Source organism: Candoia aspera, chromosome 4 (assembly GCF_035149785.1).
Source record: "Candoia aspera isolate rCanAsp1 chromosome 4, rCanAsp1.hap2, whole genome shotgun sequence".
NCBI classification, from domain to species: domain Eukaryota; kingdom Metazoa; phylum Chordata; class Lepidosauria; order Squamata; family Boidae; genus Candoia; species Candoia aspera.
In genome coordinates, this window is record NC_086156.1 from 39,448,114 (window position 1) to 39,466,238 (window position 18,125).

General features: G+C 36.9%; 1 protein-coding gene across 2 annotated transcripts in view; it reads left to right on the forward strand.

Annotated features, from left to right (window-relative positions):
* The window catches only part of UBE2E1 (ubiquitin conjugating enzyme E2 E1), a 54,432-nt gene that overhangs the window by 21,801 nt on the left and 14,506 nt on the right, over positions 1–18,125 (forward strand). The window lies entirely within an intron of this gene.

The window sequence follows — 18,125 nt, forward strand, 5'->3', positions numbered from 1 at the left end:
TATGAAGAAAACAGGCACTTTCTAGTGTGGATAGCAGCTGCATCTGGAGATTTCATTATGTAGCACTTAAAATGATGAATTTAATTGCCCAGAGCACACAAATATATAGGGTGAAGTAATAATTGTTTTTAAAGAGATATTACTATTGCAGCTCATTTATATCATGGTATTTTAACAGTTTTAAGATGTAAAAGATCCAATTCTGAAAGAGAGTACCTCTACTTCATTTGTTGGAAGTGTTAAGAGTATCAGAGAGAAACTTTAAAAGAGCAAAGATTGAGCAGCCTGCCTTTCCAGTTCTCTTTAGTTCTTTGTAGTGTCAGGGTCACACTTTATTGTGTAACTCTAGATGTAAAAGTGGAAGTGTTAAAACAGAGACCAAAGACCCAAGACCAAAGCATCTGATTTCTGTAAGAGGCCAAGAGTTTGCAGTAATCTGAAAGTAAATGTTCTATAATATGAACATCTGCTTTTCACTCCTCAGAAATAAAAAGAAAATAGCTCTATTATTAGCAGTATAGTTGGCTGAGGTGAAAAAAGAGGAAAGATAAAATGCTTTCACAATTAACTGTAAGAGGAATATTGACTCTGAACTACAACAACATTGGATAATCATCAGTCAAGTGTTCATAATTGTATAGAAGCACACATATACAGTACATACTTTTCAACTGGTTTCCTTTATAAATGCTGAAAGGGGTCTAGCAAATGAACTGGTTATTTTAATATTTAACAGAGGACTGTACTGCCCTGAAAGACTTACTTTAAAATATTACCCATGCTACAGAATGGTTTCTTGCCAGTCTTTTCTCTGTCAATTCTTGGCATAAGACTGTCTGCATAAGGCAGTTAAATTCAATGTATAATTATTTGAAAGCTCTTAACTGAATTCAGTGGAATTCAGTTCCACTGAATTCAGTGGAACTGCCACCATCACTGCTCTTCTTTTAATACTCAAATATTGAATTCAGACTAAGGAATATCAGATCAAGTTAGTGCAAAATAAACAAATATGCATGCATTTTATTGAGTAGCCTAGTATGTAGCTTATTGCGGCACCATTTCTGAGCAGCCTTAAAATTCCATTCCTGCTGCCTCTCTGTTTTGTTGGCCTTGTACTAAAATTAGTTAATTGGATTAGTTTATTAGTGATATTGCTGTTTCATAAACATCTTGTTAAGCTACTGGATAACTAAGCACATTTTTCATATTTTAGGTATTTCAGAAAAGAAAGTAGATTAGATATAGACATAATTATACTTAATATAATATATTATTACCCTGGATTAGGATGTGTGTGTTAGATTTTGAGTAAGGTTACTTAATTTAGCTAGCACTGAAATCAGTAGGACAAATTAGAAAAGGAGTTACCTCTTCCAATTGTATTTGTGGTAGTGTAATCTCTATTGGTTGTCAACACTGGCTGATTAAGATGCAGTTACATAACTGGTTGGGAAGTTTATCATTTCACTTCTTGTGACCAAAAGAAGTCTGGCAGCATACCAGCCTTTTTCAAAAGGGATCTTTCTGCTGCTAGAAATTCAAATACCTGTGATATGCTTATCTTATTAATAAATCAGTAGTTTTTGGTATTTCACTGTGAAGTCCAGTAGCTGTACAAGCATTGCATTCCAGCTGACTTTAGATAATTGGAATTTAAAGCCAAACTAGATAGACTTACATTAGGATTACCTGTTTTAATGTTTTTAGTTAAAAGTAGCTGAGGAGGTTGTAATTTAGAGTGGATTAATTTCCATAACACACTGATTGTTAGAAGGGAACTTTGGACCTATAGAAAACATAGGCTAGTTGAACCCGAGAGAATCCATGTTTGAACAGGATATCAGCTCTTTGCAGGTTTGCCTAACAAATTTTACTTTTTCTAGTGTTCATGATGGATAATGGGCATAATGAATGATATGATAGATATCTGCTTACTAACTGCTCAAGAACAGTTAAAGCCCTCTCTAAATTATCTTCTAAATTGTAACAATATTTCATGAAAAGATTGATGGAAAAGTTTCTCTATTCTGTGGCTTGCTATTTTATTTGCTACTTTTTGCCTGCTACTCTCACTGTCTTTTCCACATTGGGAAATCTTTCTGGAATTAAGCAGCTACAAGACAATTTTTGGTAACTATCTGATTACTTATTTACATAACTTCTTGGCTTACTTTAGTTGGAAAAATTATGTTGATCAGCAGTGTGAAACTCTAATAGTTGTGCTGGAACTGAGAAATGTATTAATAGGACAACTGTATTCATGTTTTGATTCAATAAGCCTATGCAATTGTGTTAATGTACTCTGTTGCTTTCTGCAGTGATTATGCCCACTGAGGACAGAGATACCAACAGGGAAGGAAATAAGTTTTCACATTTCCCCTTGCCAAGACTCATATTTATTGTTGAGCCAAAGAAAATAAATCTAACTTCAAGCTTCACTTTTTCAGCATTAACTGTGAGCTCACTAAGCATGCTGGTTGATATTATCTTTGTTTACATTAACCCAGATTTTTCACTGTCTATTTTTGTTTTCATAATGAGCTCTTCTAAGTCTTTTTTAATTTTTTGCTAAGAAAAAGTGGTGTTTGCCCTCACATATCTTAATTGCTAATGTTTTGACCTTTAATTTTGATTGTAATTGTCATCCCTTCCGATCCTGTCATTCTTAAACTTTAAACGCTGTGCAAATTAAATAGATATGAGGACAGTATTCATCCGTGTCTCACTCCCTTTCTGATTTTGAACCATTGTGTTTTTCCAAACTCAATTCTTTCAGTAGCTTCTTGTTCACTGTAAAAGTTCTGCAGAAGAAGAATCATGTATTAATATATTCTACATCTGGATGAGCTGTACTATTAAAGGTCATGCTGTAATCAATGAACAAAGGTAACTCTCCTTAAATTTACCTGCTCTTTGTTAATCCCATCATACATTAACCGTATGATCTCATGTCCTTCTGTTTTTTTCTGAAATGTTCCTGTTCATTTGGGAACTTTTTCTCTATGCATGGTTCTATTCTTCTTTGCAAGTTGCTAAGGAAAACTTTTTGGCATAAATGCATACTGAACATTTCCAATCTTCAGGCCACGTAATCTGGATATGTGCAGAGAAGAAGAAACAGAAAAAGTGAGGTACTAGTGTTTTCCTGTTGTATGAGGAAGCATAGAAGTGTAAATAGAAAACATTCTGTGAAAAACATGAGTTTACTTTTCCTCTTGCTACAGTCCTGATTCAGTTCTTATCATGATGATGGTTATGTAATTATCATCATCATTAACATTTAACGATTGAGGTATATTCCCATATTTCTGATGAATCGAATAGTGCTGTACCCGGAATATCCAAAGCATTTTGAATCTTTACTTTCAGTTTGGATCAACTGTGTATTTAAACTGGTAATAATTCAAGATTATGAAAGAGTTCTGCCCACTCTTAAAACTTCCAGAATTGCCAGTATGATTGGTACTGTAATAAGCATCTAGACTGTCTTACTCTTTGAAGGAAAAAAAAAAAGGAGCTACTGTCATTAGCACATAAGCAAAACCGTGCATCTGAATCTGGCCTAGTCACTTTTATAGACTGAAATTAAGATCATTGTGAAGACATCAAAGGTTGGATGGGATATTTCTGAATTGTACAAAGATAAAAGTAATATCAGATGAGAGTTCATCATCATCATACAGTATATTTTTGTTTCTTGACCCTTCAGTGCTCATCCATTTTCATGGTGTTTTACTCCAGGAAAGGTTAATTGTTACTGTGTTTTCTTGTTCTCATTCCCAGAATATATTTTAACGATACATACAGGTAGTTCTCACTTGATGGTAATTGGGACCGGAATTTCTGTCGCTAAGCAATGTGGTCATAAAGCGTGATGGCATGTGACTGCATTGCTTAGTGAGGGCAATCCCAGCAATCCCCATTGCCATTGTTAAGCGAAGACTTCACAGGACCACAACTTGCAACTTCCTGTTAACTTCCAACAAGCAAAGTCAATGGGGAAGCCAGCAGGAAGCCGCAAGTCCTGGGCGGCTCACAAGCAGTTAAGTGAGTGGTATGGAGTGTGGGCAGGGGATACTGTGGTGCTGCACAAGTGTGGCAGGCTGGGGAAAGAGGTGCTTTGGTGCCCTGTGAGTGCATACTATTCCTTTAATAAATCAGATTTCTCTAAGCACCTGCTTGCGAGTCTGAGTACATTAGGATAGGCAATCATTACAGCAGGGAGGGGGGGGCTGCAGTGGGAGCATAGGTGGGTGTTGGCAGATTGCTGGGAAAGCCTTTGGCCCAGGAGAGATCAGAAAAGTCACACACCAGGCATTTCTATAAAAATAATTTATTTACAGAAAGCAAAACATATTTAAAAGGCTTCTGCATTCTTGCAGACTCTCAGAGCAGCTACATGCCTACACAGAAAGGAAACAGAAACTAAAACAAGTCCAGGCAAGTTTTTCCCCCCAGGTGCAAAAATCAACATCTGAAAAGGGGACAGTTGAATTCAACCTCTGCACCCGGCCAAAATGATTAGTTACCATAGTAACTTTAATCTGTGGTAGAAAACATTAACACTCCCCTTTTTATACTACAGAATAAGATGCAAACCAATTTTCTTTGACAACTCTGTCTTTCCATTCACATTATTTTAACATTATCTCCCCTTTGGTTTAACAGAAAGCTACCATCCTTCTTCCTGTGTATTTCTAAACCTAGGTTGTTATAATTCCAAGGCTTTTTAATGTGAAATGGCTTTTCATGCAGGCTTCAAAATCAAGCCTTTGTTTTTCTGTTGGTGTGAACAGCAGCAAATCATCAACATAAATGCACAGATACATACAGCCTTGTTTGTCTTTCTTCATATATACACATGGATCTGCTTTTCCTTTTTCAAAACCAAAATTCTGCAGTTTTTCATCTAATTTTTGGTTCCAGGATCTAGCAGCTTGTTTTAACCCATAGATTGACTTCTGCAGTTCACAGACTAGATTCTCCCCTTTTTCATAGCCAGGAGGTTGCTGCATGTATAATTTGTGGTCTAAATCACCATAGAGAAATGCAGTTTGAATGTCATAGTGGTGAACTGACATTCCTTTGAGTGCAGCAATTTTTTACAGTAACCTAATTGATTCACCTTTAGTAACTGGTGCAAAAGTCTTGTTAAAGTCTAAATCTTTCCTTTGAGTGAACCCTTTTGCAACTAACCTTGCTTTATATTTTTGGATTTTGCCATCAGCATCCCTTTTCAGTTTGAAAAAACCCACCTGCAACCTAGACAGCGTTCATTGGGAGGTAGATTTACCAGTTTCCATGTTTTATTTTCTTTCAAGGATGCTAACTCCTGTTGCATGGCAGAATGCCAATTTTGTGCAATCTCATGTGGTAAAGCATTCACTTGTTCTAAAGACTCAGGTTCTGTGAATATGTGAAAAGCCTTTACTGTTTCAGCCTGAAAACGTGATGGAGGAACGCCTTTATTACTTCTCTGAGATCTGTGAGGTAATACAGGGCTTAAATTTTGACTCCTATCACTTTCCTGAGAAGCATCTGTCTCATCAGACAGATCTTCAGTTTGCTTTTCTGGTTTAATGTCCTCATCAGGCAAAAGATCACCAAGTCCTTGCTGTTCTCTTGTGGTGGTCAGATCAACTGGAGAGCTAGAATTTAATCTCCCCCAGTTTTGTTCAGCAAAAGAAGCGCTTTTGCTAATTATTAATTTCTCTCCCACTATGAACCTGTAGCTCCTCTGGCTTTGTTCATAGCCAACAAAAATGGATTTCTTTATTGTGGGGCCTCCTTTCCTTCTCTGTTGTTTTGGAATATGAACCCAAGCAGTGCTACCAAACACTCTAAGATGGTTTACCTTTGGTTTCACACCATAAAACAAATGGAATGGAGTGTCCTGAATCACAAAGTTATACAATCTGTTTTGTACATAACAGGCAGTAGATATTGCCTCTCCCCAATACTTAAAAGATAAATGTGAATCTTTTAGCATGCATTCCATCACATTTTGCAAGGTTCTGCCCTTTCTTTCAGCAACACCATTTTGCTGAGGGGTGTAAGGGTTAGAAAGATTTTGTTCTATCCCCTTTTCCACTAGGAACCTTTTGAATTTGTGAGAAAGGTACTCTCCTCCTCTATCACATTGGAGTGCAGATACAGGCCTAGGGAATTTTCTATTTGCCCATGTCACAAAACTTTTAAATTTCTCAAATGCCTCATCTTTATGTTTTAAGATGTAGATAAATGTGTATCTTGAGAAATCATCAATGATGGTCATTGCATACCTTGCTTGTCCAAGACTTGGAGCAAAAGGACCAATAATGTCAGAGTGTACAATTTCCAAAGGTCTAGTTGTAACCCTGTCACTGTGCTTACTCACAGGAGCTTTTAGTATTTTGCATTCTTTGCAAACTACACAGTCTAAGTATTTATCACAGGGTTTTATCTTTAGGTCAGCACACAGCTGTGGCATTTGTGCTATATACCTGAAATTAGCATGACCAAATCTCCTGTGCATCAGGTGTACACATTGGTCATGATATGGCTTGTTGCCAACTGCAGCCTTGCAGCTTGGCTTCCTTGCATTTTGCACCATGTACAAGGAGTCTTTTAATATACCAGTAGCACACAATTTCCATTTTTACGTATCTCACAACCATTTTTCTTAAATGTTATGACATACCCTGTTGCAGCCAGTTGTGCCACAGATAAAAGGTTTGATTGTAAATTTGGCACATACAACACACCTTTTACAGTTTCTCCCAAGTCACCTTGTCCCATAATTTTGGTCACAGACCCATCAGCCAAAGATACACTTTGTCTTTCAGTTTTAGACAGTGACACAAAAGAGCTTTTACAATTACATAAATGACAATTGGCCCCAGAATCTAACACCCATACATCAGAATTACCCTTCTCAGCAACCTGTGCAATTTGGGTTGTCTGAAGAGCCTTCTTCTGTGTTGCCCTTGTGTTCTTCTTCTCTGTCTTTCTACTCTTGGGTCTCAAGGCACAGTCTTTCTGCAAATGTCCAGCAGAACCACAAGTGAAGCATCGCTGGCTGGCTAGTGCTGTGGCCTCAGCTTCCTTTCCCTTCTTTTCCCTTGTTTTCTGGTATTGCAGCTTTCCAGAAGAGATGGGGGGGGGACTTTCCTCTCTCTTCTCCCATTCAGCGAGTAAGCACTGTGTAACATACGATGGGGTGAGGTCTGCTTCAGGCATAGCCTCCAGGGTACAAATCAGCGTGTCCCATGTTCCATTTAGTGAGGACAGGAGGATATAGGATTTTGTGAGAGGTGTAAATTCCATTCCTCTCTCCTGCAACTCAACAAACAGCTGCTGAATATAATGCAGGTGCTCAGGAAGGCTATCTCCTTCTGCAAGGTAGGCTTTGTACAGCTTTTTTGTCAGGGTAACTTTACTCCCTGCTGTTGCCTTTACATGCAAGTCTCTCAAAGCGTCCCAAAGTTGCTTTGCAGATTGCATGCCTCGCACGTGGACTAGCTGATTGTCCTCAACTCCCAGGATAATGGTGGCTTTAGCCCACTCATCCTCTCTCAGCCATTCAGCACTGGGATTTTGGGGGGTTTGCTCACCAATTGGCAGCCAAAGATTCTCTCTGCGAAGATACATCTCCATCTTCAGGGCCCAATTCAAATAGTTGGTCTCTGATAGGCGCTCCAGAGGCATTGCTGAGGGCTGGGAGGTAGCCATGGCTTCTTCCTTCTTTTGCAAGTCACCTCAGCTGGCTTCTTTGTCCTGTAGACCGGCAGTTGCTGGAAAATCTCCAGGTGGCTCCAAAGAAAATCTTCACAGGTCTTTGCTACCTGCCTTTAAATTGTGCATGAGGTGTGGAGCTGATCTCTCTATTCTCTCTGGGTTTTACTGGGCTGGTGGTGCTGCGGGTTAAACCGCTGCGCTGCTGAGCTTGCCAATCGGAAGGTCGGCGGTTCGAATCCGCGCGATGGGGTGAGCTCCCGTTGCTAGTTCCAGCTCCTGCTCACCTAGCAGTTCGAAAACATGCAAATGTGAGTAGATCAATAGGTACCGCTTTGGCGGGAAGGTAACGGCGTTCCGTGTCGTCATGCCGGCCACATGACCACGGACGGGTCTATGGACAACGCCGGCTCTAACGGCTTAGAAACGGAGATGAGCATCGCCCCCTAGAGTCGGACACGACTGGACTTTATGTCAAGGGAAACCTTTACCTTTTACTGGGCCCATAACCTGTTGGCAGATTGCTGGGAAAGCCTTTGGCCCAGGAGAGATCAGAAAAGTCACACACCAGGCATTTCTATAAAAATAATTTATTTACAGAAAGCAAAACATATTTAAAAGGCTTCTGCATTCTTGCAGACTCTCAGAGCAGCTACATGCCTACACAGAAAGGAAACAGAAACTAAAACAAGTCCAGGCAAGTTTTTCCCCCCAGGTGCAAAAATCAACATCTGAAAAGGGGACAGTTGAATTCAACCTCTGCACCCGGCCAAAATGATTAGTTACCATAGTAACTTTAATCTGTGGTAGAAAACAATAACGGTGGGCATGTGCTACAGGGTGCAGGTGGGGGGTGCTGTGGGTGGGCGCATGCTGTGGAAGGATCCCAGGTATCTCATACTCCGTAGTGGGCTCCTTGGTAGAAAAAGCAAGAGTGACTTATGGGAGTAACTTGCAACCTTCCCTGCCAGCTTCCCATTGACTTTGCTTGTGGGAAGTCAGCAGGGAAGGTCGCAAATGGCAATCACGTGACTGCAGGATGCTGCAACCATCATAAGTGCAAGCCAATTGCTAAGCACCCGAATCGTGATCATGTGACCACAGTGGTGCTGTGATGGCCAGAACCTCTAGGACTGGTTGTAAGTACCACTTGTTCAGCACTGTTGCAACTTTGATTGCTGAACAAGTGGTTGTTAACCAAGGACCACCTGTATTTACTACTGATATATATGTGAGTTATTTCTCTTCATACCAATAGAAAATTAAGAAGTAATGACTTACAGTCAGAATGGATGTTTTTGGAATTCAGAAAATTTAGTTTGTTGGTCAGTTAGTTGGGAAAGTTTTTCTTTCGCTGAGGATAGACTTGAATCTGAATGTCCTAGTCTAATCTAACACCTTAACCATTAGCTTATATGGGCTCTGCATGTATCTAGCAAAAATGGACTTTGCCCCATGAAATCTTACAGATTAATAAGTCTCTGCACTTTTAAGGTACCATTCAAATTCTTTATCTTTATTGAACAGGGAGACTAATAGAAAGATGTCTCTTTGACACACTTTTGACACACATTATATTTATCTCAGCTTCCTTTGGAAGTTTGAAAAAAGAAAATGGGAAAGAAAGCCTCGCATAGAGGTTCTTTCATCCTAGCAAAATTTAAAGCAGCAATGAGTCTTGAAAATTTGAAGGGCATGTTTAATATGTCTGCCATAACCACAATAAAATTGAAATTTTGCTAGTGCAGATTTCATGGTGATCTTATACACATTTATTTTGTTTTAGTCCAGATGAACTTAAATGGCTAGTCAATTTCTGCTTATATGATTTCTTATACTGGAGATTTATATATAAATTTATATAAATATATATATGCCTGCCTGCCTGCCTGCCTGCCTAGAATTTCTAATATTTTTATTGGGTTTCATTATCCATGAAATTACATAACTGATATCTATGTTTTGCTTCTCCCATCTGTTTATGCCCCAAAAACCTTCATCGTACTTGAGAAAACATGTCATACAAGGAAGCACACAAGCTGTACATCTTAGTGTAACCTGTTCCTTTCCACAGAAGAATCTGGGACAGTGATGCATGATATTGCCTGTTGTAATTTAACATTGCTCCAGCAAAGGCAGTGAGATCACAAAAATAAAGGGAAATAAGCTTCCATAAATATTTTCAAATATGGTCTATATTTTAGCCTCTCTTTTTTTTTCAGGGATTTGCAGTCAGGGCTTCCTCCCCATCTCTTTCCCTTCCCTGTCATTTGGCCTTAGGCATCCAGTTTTGTTTTAACTTTGGCATGTCGCATATCAGATGTATGTGAGATAATAAATACCCAGAACTATTAGTCTAGTAACTATTCCCCAATAGTAGCTCCACTGATAAAGGAAGATGTTTCTCAGCGTGTGACTGAAAGGAGTATGAAATTTCAGACAGTATTGAGTGTTGATTTGTTCTGTCCATGAAGTATCAACTGATTGCTAGATGTAAGCCTAAATGAATTTGTGGTTTCAGCTGTTTTAGAGTTTGTTTGTTTGTTTGTTTTCTATCCCACCTTTATTTTTTTTATAAATAACACAAGGCGGTGAACATACCTAATACTCCTTCCTCCTCCTATTTTCCCCACAACAACCCTGTAAGGTGAGTTGGGCTGAGGGAGAGTGACTGGCCCAAGGTCACCCAATTTTCCTACTGGCTTAGCTCATAAAAAACGAAGTCTAGTATGTGTAGGCATGCACAACTTTTTTTCAGACCAAGGGCCATACTTTTGAGCGTCATGTTAAGACTTGCATGCTAAAAACGCAGAGCCAAGGCAGAGAAATGGGTGAGGTCAGGAGAAAAATTATATCTGATTTAATTTAAATTAAATTAATTAAATATAATTAATATTATTACTTCCCATGTATTTAATGAATTTCTCAGCACTGAATTCTTTTAATGGCTTAACTCTATCACCCACAATGCAGATAAGAGTTTATATCATATTAATGTAGGGAATACTTTGGTGGGGTTTTTTCTCACTCTTTAGCTGAATGAACAAGGAAAATTGTTCCTCCATTTTCTTTAAAGAAACTGGAGAAGAAAGTTACAATTTAAAAAGCTCATTTGTACAGTTTCTGGCAAATCACATTTCTTGTAATCTTAGCTTTTTCATAAAACGTATAGCAGAAGTTGTACTTAATAACAATTCTTTATGTACTGACTAGTAAAACACTTTTACTAGTGTAGTGTAATGTATCTGAAAAACAACTGAGTATTACTAAAGACACATTGCAAATTATATGCTTCTGATATACCAGATTTGTCTGTTGCATTTATTTGATATAAATTTTCAACAGCCCTGTTACTTTCAGTGAAATGTTGAGAATCTCTCTGGCATGAACTGTGGGAAGCATGCATTTTTTGGGGGGAAAAACTGTCATATTTATTATTTTCATGTATGTGCATATCACTGTTGAATCTGAAAGACCAGCTGTACAATAGGGACTGGTGCATAAAAATTGAGCTTCATAATTGGGGCCTAATTGTATGGTTTCTTTTTCTTTGATTTGGCTCCTAGAGATTTTCCTGGTTCCTGAACTTTGTGAAAAATCTTTAAACTCCCAGCTATCATAACTCCATGCAATTGGATTTCCTACATTTTTACTTAGAAATAAGTTTTATTGTGTCCAAAAGGATCTACTCTGAAATATTCTGAAATCTCCAATAGTCTCCTATTGGAATTCTGTGAGAAATCCCACAGAAGTTAGTGGGTCTTTCTTTTGCATAAAGATTCACAAGTATTAGAATGCTTATCATTTTACACAACTAACAAAATGTGATTCCACTACTCAGTGGATTTCCATCTGTTTTTAACTAGCTTTTTTTGGATTATAATTATTGGGAATTGCTTAACTATTTTTTGTAATATAGGTAACCAAGTTGTGACAGAGTTTTTTTTCTTCATTGCATGAATTTCAACGAGGTATTTATACTGTTCTGCCATACATCATAAAATTATTCATAAAGAAGCAAACCATAAAGTCAGCTGTAGAATAAAATATAATATCAATTTATAAGGAAACTGGAATCATTGTTCATTGTAGGACATTATTTCACAACTTTTTTGAAGATGGACTTTGCATATTTATGCATACTCAGGGGAAGAGACTGTATCCAAAGCCTTTTAAAATTAATATATACAAATATATATTAGTATTAGAAAGTAAAATACAGTTGCTAATGTATGAAAATATAAGATTCAGATAGAACAGGACAAGAGATTGCAGAGGAATTAGGAACTCCTTGTTGAATAAAACTGATTTTATTTTGTATTCCAAAGCCAATACAAAATGGATTTTTTTTTCTGAACCATTTTACCAGGACTTGCTTTTAAATAAAGTGATTATTGCTGGACTACATAGAGCTTCAGCACTACCTTGCGACTAGTGTAGCTATCCTTCTGGCTTCCCTAGAGTAAGGACTAGTATTTTGTCAGCCTTTTAGTTTGATTTAGAAATGGAATTTTTGCAGCGAACCATACAGTTAAGTTGATCTTTTCATAGAAGGTTTTTTTTCCTTTTGAACCTTAAAAATAATAACCTTCCTTTTGAACCTTAAAAATAATACTGTGTTTCATATAGATTAAATATATTTATAATAATGTTAAAAAGTAGGTTAGCATTAGGTTTAATGTATCACTAGGTATAAACTATCATTTCAAATGTGTGGTTAGAAAATTGTGCGGATTTTTTTAATGTTAGTGGAACTGTACATCCCAAGTATGGATAATTTGTGTGTAGGGGGAGAGAATTGGAGGACTGGTGCATGGGAGGTGGGGAAAGAGAAAGGAATAATTTAAATATTTTAAGCCTGTTTCCTATTTTTTACTGCTATTCCTGCTTTGAATTATGGTGAGTTGGGTAGGACTAGCTTTTCAATTAATTGCTGAGGCTCTTAATTCATGTTCTTTTGCTGACAAGTCTTCTGCTTCTGCTGTGTGAATATCAAACTGCTCTTAAGCTACTTAGCATAATGTATGTTTTATCTACATATACGTCACAAGTAGATTCACCAATGCTCTTGGCCTGATCCCAAATTATTTTTCTATAAAAATAATCTATAAAAATTAAACCCTGTTTCTCACCTAATCGTTTAGTATTCAGTTTAATTTACAATCCCCATCTGTTACCTTGCAGTGATTTGGAAAACTCAATAAATAAATCACAGGTGGCTTGCTATATTATTACAACAGTAATTCCCTTGATTCAAAATAAAGTACTGATTATTCTATAAATTAGCAAATAAGAGGGCTTTTGTATAAATTAGGAAATAGGAGGGCTTGCTTGATGCATTATTGTGGAGTTCTCAGTGCTTTCTGAGCTTGGTTGTTTGCTTGCAGACGTTTCATTACCCAACTAGGTAACATCATAAGTGCAGTGAGTGTGGGGTTTGTTGCCTATTTATATGTAGTAGCTTGCCCTGCCAGGTTTTTTGGGGGTGGGGGATGGTTTCCTCCTTGGTAGTTCCTTGATTATTGTTTGCTGCTGATCGTTTGTCTGGTGTTAATCCCTGCTTATCTCAATGTTGGCTGCTGGAGGGGATGTGTTACAATCTTTCTGTTTCTTTCCTAGGTTTTTTTATTTATGGGCCAAATATATAATTATTCGATATATTACTATACATATAAAATTAGTACAGGTAGTCCTCGTTTAGCAACTGCCTTGTATACCGTTAGCAAATATGACAGTAATAAACAGTAATAAAAACTTCATTTACTGACCAATGTGGGCATTTAGGACAACAAAGCCTTTGGCTTGAACCTGATTAAGGTCTGGTCAGTTTCAGGCAGCAACTGCAAGCTGGCCAAGGGTCCCAATCAACTAAAGTCACAGAACTAAGCTTGTTAATTTGCGGTTAGCACTTTTTAGGGACACCCTGTGCTGTGGAGAAAAGCAGCTCAGGAAGAGATAGCTTGTTTAAGCAATCTCTCCCTCCTGCAAGGGAGTAAAAAAAAAAGGTGGGGGAAACGGGTCATGCACAGGACCCTGTACAAGAGAACTTTATCTGAATGAGATGGCAGCAACCAGCTTTCTTCACAGCGTCTCTCTCTTTAGTCACGTGGTTCGCTTAGTGAACCAATTGCACTCACTAAATGAGGACTACCCGTAATTCATTCTGCACAGTAGGCACTTATATCAGTTTAGATTGTATATCAGTGTTCATTTGTTATGCAGTTCATTTAAGTCCACTAGGCTTATTGATTCTTAATTTCAATTTTATATGTATTGGCTATTTAATTTGTTGTTTTTAAATGTTGACAGAGTTTTTCCTTTCTATTTTATTGATACAAAATATTTTTGGAAATATTTATTTTTTTAATGTGGCTTTCATTTATTAGTATTTTTAAAGATATATTTACTCCAAACAGAGTACTGCAAGTAGTGTTTCAGAACCTAATTATGCATGCCATGTCCCATTTGATAGATGCAATAATTCAGTCTCTTTCCTCTCATCTTGAATTTGAAAAGAAACTATTGTGTTGCATATTTGGTCAAGCTACTGATGTACCATAAACCTCAAGGTATCTATTTGTCTCTTCTGCTTCCCTTTTCAGACATTTTAGATGCCATTACCTGAACTCATTATTTCTGTACAACTACACACACACACACGTATGTATTAACTGTATGTAGAAAATATCCATAAGCAATTGCTCTATATACGTAAGTGCACAATTTATTTCTGATGGAATAAAATCAGCCAGAATGAGTGACCAGAGGACCCATTCCTGCTGAGTTACGATATCGCAGGATCTACATCAGCTACAGTTTAAAACCTCTCTCTCAGTCCTTGTCACCTGCTTTATGCTGCTTCAAGGCATTTTGCCTGTGGCCAACTCATCAATTCAGTTTAATCTTGACAATAAAGAACAACACAGAGCAGTATGAAATGAAAATGGACAAAATGTTGTTCTGTTCCATGTTCCACTTTATATTTGATTGATTGGTAATGTTTCTTTTTTTGCTGCTAAAGTACAGCAGCCTTAGAGGTTTTAGGCTGTTTTTTCTGTTTTCTGAGAGGGCTATTCTGCTTGGTTGGTTGTTTTTATAGTGGGATGAAGTTGCAGATGTTGTTCTAATTTGCTTAACGTAAAAGTAATATTGAAGAAAGAGGAAATATGACTGTTTTCTAGCAATACGTTGTAACATTAGTGATCCCGAGATACCACATGGCCCTACATTGACTGGCCAGTTTCTTTGCTTATAATTTATTGAAGCTTTAATTGTTCGAATACTAAAACAAAATATACTAAAAAGCCCAAATTTATTTACTTGACTCAAACATAAAGAAGAAGTGCCACTGGTGAATAAGGACACTTTTCCTAGTTCCAGCCTGTCAAACAATTGCTAACTTGCGTTGTTGAAATCTTTAAAAGTGGGCATAAGACAGGCAGTGTCTTATTATGCATAGACCCAGGCCTGCTATGAACTTCCCAGTAAGCAGTTTTTTGTTTTTCACTTTAATTTCAGAGGTTGTGTTTCGTTTTTAAATATTCCTAGTTACTTTGCTGTGGTTGAAAAGCAGAGAGAAAAATATAAACATTAAGTTAAAACAAACCAACAAACCACAGTGCTCACGTTTTCCAGTCAAAGAAATTGTATTGTATAATTAATGAAAGCCAATGGTAGATGGTTTCAGCATTCTGAAGTTTGGGTATCTCATAAGTGCTCAAAAATGTAATGAAAAATAGTGTAAAAAATAATATGATCAGTATTAAATAATGCAATAATAATAATATAAAAATGCAATATTTTTTTTAAGATGAAGCCTCTTTCATGTCAGATTATTTTCCAGGGGGAAGGGTAGAAGAAGAGGTGATAATTGATTATTCAGAATAAAGACTTTAATATCATTCATGCTTTATCACTGGCACATATAAATGCTGACTTGACAAATCTATACATTATTGAAATTTAACGTTAATTATGTTTTGATAATATGAGACTTTGCATGGTTCTTGCATATCACATGTCATAAAGAACTTGGGGCATACATGCTAAAATAAACCAGAAAGGCTCCCTAAAAGTTGCAAACTTTACAGAGAGCATTTGATGGCTCTCAAGAAGCATAAGCTATTTAACTCAATATATATATTTTTTTCTTTTACTATGATTAACACCTTTGGAATTTTCTCTAAGACAAGCATATATGAAACAGCTTATTAATAATGTGGAACTATGTATAACTTAAGTATTATGACTGAAGATTCTGAATTTGTCATTTCACCGCCTTGCTATTTATCTGGAACTAGATCATTCATATAGACCTTAAAAATCTTCAGAAACTGCATGAGTGTAAGGTGGGAGTGATAGAGCATGAGGTGGAGCTGGGAAACAATAATCCATGCTCTAACACCATACTAAAGGTCGGGGGCTGGGGAGAGCCTTCATCTCCCACCCCCACTGTGGTCAGTACTATTGAAAGAGACGAGAGGTTTTGAGTAGATACTCCATAGTTGATAATTGTAAGAAAAATGTCATCAGAATATGTGTATGTTGTAATAAACCTTTACTAATTATGTCTTTGTTATATCTGTCCATTAATACTATTTTTCAAGTAGTATTTCAGTTCTTGATTTCTTGATTCACTTTTAATTGAAACCTGAATGGTGTTACACAGACCACATTTCCTTTTCCATTATTTTCGTACATGTACACTTTTAATTTTTTGCAGCGCTATTGTGTATAGTTGATAGAAAGGGCTAAAATGACTATTAGCAAAGAGAAGGGTGTTTAATAAACCATTTTAATGTGTTTTATATCAACAGCTAACCCCTCCTTATAGATAAGGAATTATCTGAGACATCCATTAAAGAAGTGATCAAAAGACGGAGGTGCAAAGGCCAAAACATATGGCACCTCCGTCTCTTGGTCACTTCTGGTTTGCTGGGGGTTTTTTTTCCGTTGTGTTGTAAAGCTGTATATTACTTTTTAATAGCCACAGTGAATTGCCTAGTTTTTGGCAATATAAGCAGCATGCATTGACAATTCTAATTTGGATACAGAAGAGAGAGCATGTTTCTTTCAGTAACACTTAGCAATATAATTTTTAAAAGAAAAACAAAATAAAGAAGCTAACTAAAATTGTGGCAGAGAAACTTGTAGTTAAGAATAATCAAGTTCCTTTTTTCTCACTAAGAGTCCCAGGGGACAATTCTAGCTGCACTCTCCAGTTCTAAATTGCTATTGCAGAGTTCCATCATAGGAGAGCTTTCTAATGCAACTTGAGGTAATGATAGTATTTTAGCAGCACTGTAATCCCATTTAGATAATTCCTTAGACTCATGGCTGAGGATATTCAATAGAACTCTTTCTCTGTAAGTTTGCAGTTAGCTGTGGTGTCTGCTTGAACTGATCATGTAAATAAAGTAACATAGTCATAACATTTGCAAAACATCACTGAGTGAAGCATTTAAAAAGTATGTATCTAGTCCGTGTGCTGACTGAGGGGTAAGATACTTCTTAAATTGCCTGTATTCTGAGATAAATTTCATTGTGTGAAGTTTTGATAGAGGGATTTTTTCTTGCAAAAGTATAATTGACCAATATGCTGGTAGTCTCAAAATCATTTTTAAGGTCTGTTATGGCCCCCCCCCCCCACTCCATCTTTCATTACCGTTTCTTTGCTAAATAAGTTCTGGATCTAATTGGTGTCTGGATGGGGAACCCTAATGTTAGCTTGAGTTAGATCATGAAATATAAGTATAAACAATTTTCTACTATTATTTGGCTTTTGGCTTTTTGTTACAATTCTAGAGATGGCATAACTTCTGTGCCCATCTGGGAGAGAATCCAGACTGCATCATCTATAACCTAATCCTGAAAAAAGTTTTATCTGCTAATTATGTACCTCATAATCTAAAGTAGTAATTTTGCATCTTATTTAAATACACTAGTAAGCAAGGCTTCTGTTTCAAGTGTGATGTATACATAGTTCAAGCAAAGCAGCTGAGGCAAAGTGTCCTCTTGGGAATACCACAGTATGTTTGGATTTTGAAGAGGTTTCTCCCCTCCCACTCTGAATTAATGTTGATGTACTTTTGAGTCAAACATAGATCTTTTTTTCTTGCAGTTTCACACATAAATTTAATTATTTCCAATTCCATGACTCCTTTGAAGATACTGTGTTCTATTATTGATGAGCTTCACTGATAAAGATTACAATATAATGGTACAGAAAACATATTAGCAAACATACCTTTATAACAGTGAAGGTGAAAGGTCCCCTGTGCAAGCACTGAGTCACATCTGACCCTTTGGGTGGTAGTCAGGGACTGATGCTGAACTTGGTCCCTGAACTTTATTTCTCTTGTTCTTTTTCTTTTAATGGATTGGATATTTTTATTCTGTTGTGTTTATTT